This window comes from Balaenoptera musculus, chromosome 10 (genome assembly GCF_009873245.2).
Source record: "Balaenoptera musculus isolate JJ_BM4_2016_0621 chromosome 10, mBalMus1.pri.v3, whole genome shotgun sequence".
NCBI classification, from domain to species: domain Eukaryota; kingdom Metazoa; phylum Chordata; class Mammalia; order Artiodactyla; family Balaenopteridae; genus Balaenoptera; species Balaenoptera musculus.
In genome coordinates this window covers 32650047-32655554 of record NC_045794.1, presented here as the reverse complement: position 1 = coordinate 32655554, position 5508 = coordinate 32650047, and positions in this window count along the sequence as shown.

Below are 5508 nucleotides of genomic sequence, written 5' to 3'. Positions count from 1 at the left end.
CTATGATGAGTGGACACTAAAGTTCTAAGTGAAATTCTGAGGCTGCTCAATGACATCAGTCATTCTTTGGCACATTTACTGGTTTCCTGTCTTCCCCAACAACCACCCTTGTGGTTATTATTATAAAGTGAGGTGGAATCTCCCTGAATGAGGGCATCCTCAATTCTGCTCATTTCTTCCCTTCCCTGGCCCCATTCTAAGTCTCATTTTGCTCCTGTATGCATCTCTGTTATCTGCTCAAGTGATAGCACCTCATACGTGATGTGTTCATCAGTTTTAGTTTATTTTCTTCTATTGTTTTCTTCTTCTTCCTTCTCCCCCTCATCCTGCTTGATATTCATTCTACATTCTTATCAACTAAAACCCAACACCCATAATACTGAAGATTTATTTTCCATTCTTTCAAAAGCTAAGACATAAAGCATGAGAAAGAATTTGGCCATTTAAAGAGGGAGAGAAGCACATTGTGTGGAGACAAAACAAGATGAATAAGGATCCTGAGGTGAGAAATAGTATTGTCTGTTCTAGAAACTGAAAGGAGACTACTGTGGCTGGAGCTCGGTGGATTTGGTGAGAGTGGGTTGAGACGTAGTCAGAGAGAAAGGGAGGGACAGAATTATGCAGTATGCATAGGAACCCATGGAAGAAGAGGGTTTTCTATTTCCTAAGATCACCCTGGCAGGCAAGTGGGCAATGGGATGGGTGAGAGAAGAAATGAAGGAAACAAGATAGGAGGAGGTTGTCACATAGGACAGAGATAACGGAGGCTGCACTGTGAGGGTTACAGTGGAGGTGAGCCGAGAGCACAGCCTCTTCACACCCTTGGAAATATACGCTGGGAGGATATCGATGAAAAGGGTGAAGCAACCAAAAAATAATATCTCCTAGGTTTCTGTCCTGTAAATTGAATGAACAATGATAACATTTACTGAGAAGAGGAAGACTGAGGTGAAGGAAGGTCATTTTGTGGGGCTGTTTTAGAAGACTGTCAGACATCCAAAGGAAAATGAAACCAAGCAGGACCCTGTGGGGCTCCCGGGCACAAAAGCCTTTCTTTGTCCCCCATTTCTTGATTACAGGAAATAGGCTTCATTCAGCCTCCATGACCTTCCCTGAGTTCCAACAAGCAGGTTCAAACAGTTGCTAATCAGGGAAGGGAGGGGATGCAGAGACAAAGGAGGAACAGTCAAGAAACAATAGTGCAGCCTTGGGGCAGGGTCCTGGTTCCCCGACAAGGGATACACATAACAATATCTTTGAGCTGTTTTGCAGGTACTGAAACCCCCACCAGGTAAGAGAAGTTAACTGTGTGCTGCCCACAAGCACGTAGACCCCAGTCCGGTTGGAACCAGAAGGTTGATGATGCTGACTCCCAGTTACCTCACCACCAACCAATCAGAAGAATGTCCATGAGCTGATCACGCCCTCCACTTTGAACCATTACTATAAAATTCCTCAATACCCCCCTCCAGGTTGGGACACACAGTTTTGAGGGCTTTAGCCCACTGTGGTCCCCTTTGCCTGGCAAAGCAATAAAGCTATTCTTTCCACTTCACCCAAAACTCTATCTCCGAGATTTAATTCAGTGTCAGTGTACAGAGGCCAGTTTCAGTATCAAAGGTATCAACTAGGCAATACAAAATGCAATTCTAGAGCTCAGAAAATGCTGTAGACTAGAGACGTAAATGGGATATGCATAGATGGAAACTGATTGAGCCACCTAGTGTTTCAGCCTAGTGAGACATTTTCATTGGTTTCAGCAACATGGAGGTCTTTGATGACCTTGGCAGTCTCAGTGGAGGACTGGGATAGATGATGGTATGTGGTGGGGTATGAAGTACGTGGAGATGAAGTTGAGACAGCCTTTGTAAGCAGGTTTTTCCAGAAATTTGGCTATGAAATGGAGAAGAGGAATGGTTCAGTAGCTGGAAATGGGTGTGGGAATATGTGTATACGTACATGTGATATATATATACATATATATGTATATATATATATATTATATATATATAATATATATATATACTTTTAAAAAGTGAGAGCTACACAAGAATATGATCCATACTCATACAAATTAGAGAAAGGGAATAACTGGGGGTAATTGAAGGAGCCAAATCTTTGAAGGGAAAAGAGGGTGGATGCAGTTGTCCTTTGACAGGGGGAGATTCTTCCCCATTGTACCAGGAGTAAAGAGGATGCGTACATGGGTAACTAAGTTGGTAGGTTTGGGGTGGGCAGATGTAGGATATTAGATCTGATGGCTTATACTTCCTTAGAGTATATGGCAAGGTCATATGCTATGAGTGGATTGAGGTGTGATAGAGTTGAAGAGAGTGAAAGAGGTATGAAATATTGAGTGGAGGGTAATGTGAGTCTACTAAAGAAATGGGATAGGCTTTTGGGGCAGCACTGACTAGTCAACTACCTTGTGTGTTTTTCCCCATCAACATCCAGCTACCTGGCATAGAAAAGGGGATTCCATCCTTATGTGGTGGAGAGAGAGAGCGAGCTCTTTGTTATCTCCTCTTATAAGGGCACTAATTCCATCACGAGGACTCTACCCTCATGACCTCATCTAACCTTAATTACTCATTTAACCTCAAAGGCCTGTCTCCCAATACTATCACGGTTGGAGTTAGGGCTCTACCATATGACTCTGGGGGACATGATTCAGTCCACAGCAGAAGGTGAGCTTCTGGCACTGCTGATCTGAGGACAAAGACCTGCCCATATAATGCCCTCCAATCCTGACAGTTTCCATGAGAGACATCCTCTCCCATGCGATCTCATTTCCCAAAGTTACATAAAGGAGGATGACTGCTTCTGTGCACACACAGAGGAAGAATTTCATACATTGGAGACTCCATCTCACTTCTCAAGGAATGTTCATTCTTCTATCACTTTTAGATTGGAATGTGAGCTGTGAAACACAAATATGTAAAAGGAATAAACATAGGAGCTGTATCTTAATGGATTTTGGATTTGGATATTTTCTTTTTCCAATTTAGCAGATTCTCCTTCCACACTGGAGAAGGGAGAAAATGGGCCTGCTGCCTACAGCTGGGTGAAATGGGGAGCAGTGCCACCATCCGCACAGCTGTCTTATTGCTGACTTTCAATAGCAGCACCAGGGCCAGCCTTACGGGAGAAAGGAGCTGGGGTTCTGGAGCTCAAATGATGCTCCTACAGAGTAGCCTTCTCCTTCCTTCTTTTGTCCATCTGTATCCACTGTTGTTAATTTTTCTAAAACACTTCCTGGGGCTATGCCCAGGTTAAATCTTTCTTTTGTGAGGATGGCAAAGCTTGTTTTTTTTTTCTGATTGTAAAGGTAATAATTATTATTTTCAGAAAATTTGGAAAATGTAGAGGAATTCAAAGAAAAATAAAAATCACTCACCCTTCCATCTTCCAGGAGTAACTGGTGTTATCATTTGGCATAGTCCTTGTAGACTTTTATCTCTGAGGGTACATACATGTGCTTTTTTTCCCTGATAATAAAATGGAGGTTTAACTGTACAGTACTGTATATTCTGCTTTTAGGCTCTTTTAATGGTTTCCCCAGTGCCTACAGGAAAAAGAACTACTCCTTTGTCTACACTCAGCACCTTCGTAACTGTTTCCAACCTGCTCTTCTGGCCTTACCCAAACTCGCCTCTACAATCAGATGGGTTAACTCATTTGGACCTGCCTGTGCTCCATTACTAGTTCTATTACCTCGCCTAGAATGACCTTCTTATTCTCTCCACATCCCAGAGGCTAGTCATCTTTCAAAGCCTAGACACACAGCACCTCCCCCACGAGGTCTCCCTGGAAACCAATGCAAGTGACTTCCTCCCTTCCAAATCCCCCCAGCTGCTCCCTTGGCCTGGGCATGCTTTTCTCCAGATGGCTCAGTCCTCACATCATTTAGGTCTTTACGCCTTGAAATGAACTTCCTGAGACTTTGCAACTCCATTTGTATCCCAACCACCCCATTCCCCTTTCCTGCTTTCTTTTTCCTTTTTTTTCTTTTTTTTTTAAAAAAAATTTTATTTATTTATTTTTCTTTAGAGCACTTATATTACCTGATATTTGATGTGTTTTGACTTTATATTTTTTGATCGATCAATGGGGTTTCTACCACCACAAAACTCTAAGCTCTATGAAAACAGGATTTTTTTCCTCTTTTGTTCAGTGATGTATCCTTAGTGCCTAGAATAGTGACTGCCACATAGTAGATGCTCCATAAATATTTAAGTGAAAGAAGAAAGAAATTCATGTTAATCATTTGGAACTTAGGATGTCACTTTATATTTTTCATGAACGTGCACATCAGTTCCCCTCAAAAAGTGTATACATATTGTCTATTAGTGAGAATGGAAACTTCTTAAGGCAGGGACCTATGTATTTCTATCTTTTATATATCTATTTTCCTTTAAGTCCTTAGTATAGTATCTTGCATATAGAAAGAATTCTAGAAAGTATGTTCCATGAGGATGGGGATCTTTGCTTTGATCACTGATGTATGCCCAGTACCTAGAACAATGCTGTCACATAGTAGGCACTGAAAACTACTTGCTAAGCGACTCTGCCTGAGTAATGAATTGATACTGTTTTTATAAAGGCCCCTCCTCCTCACTGAATTCAAACATCTCCAGGAAGGAACTCAATGCTTCAAACTGCAATATAAAGTCACTGTCTTCAGTCTTCTTCTAGGGGAAACATTTTAAAATGCAAATACTTTGTGGGTTTCTGGTTTCAGTGGGAATAAGGCAACAGCTTAGTTCCAAATCTGCTTTCCCTCTTGGAAACCCTCTAGAGCAACAAGGAGAATACAAAAACAAAGCCCATAAATGACATTTTCAGTGAAACTAGAAGTCAGAGGAAACCCTGTAAACTCCATACAAAGAATAAGTTTTACCAAAGATACAGCCAGGAGTGAAGCCTAAGCAAGAAGTTGCAGCAATAGCACACTGTTAAGTGAAAAAAGGAAAGCTCAGAAGAATACCTATAGTTATTCCTTTCCTGTAAGAAGGAAGCGGATATAGGTACTTACATAGATATTTGCTTATATTTGCCAAAGGAAAATCAGGAAAGATAAACCAGAAACTTAAGGGACTGGTTTCCTAAAGGATGGGAGGGGATGGGCTGGAAAGAAGGGGACATGGGAAAAGGGTAGCTGGACAAGGAGGGATGACACTTTGTGAGTGTAATTTTTGCTCTGACTCTTAGAATCATAGTACTATTTCACACACCTAATTAGTAAACGGTGAAAAGCAAGCAGGCAGTGGGAGGAACACAAAATGGAATAATACAAACACTAACAAACAAACCTACTGTGTTACAGACGAATAACATACCCACACTGACGGGGCGGGAAAGAAAAGATCTAACTTAAGTAACTGGAAAACAGCGTCTTGGATTAGTTACTCTGAGGCCAACGCAAAAGAACAGTACACGTGCTCGCAGCCATCTCGTTAGTAAAAGTAGGTCAGTTCTCTGTCACCAGGATCTGGACTGGGAATTCTG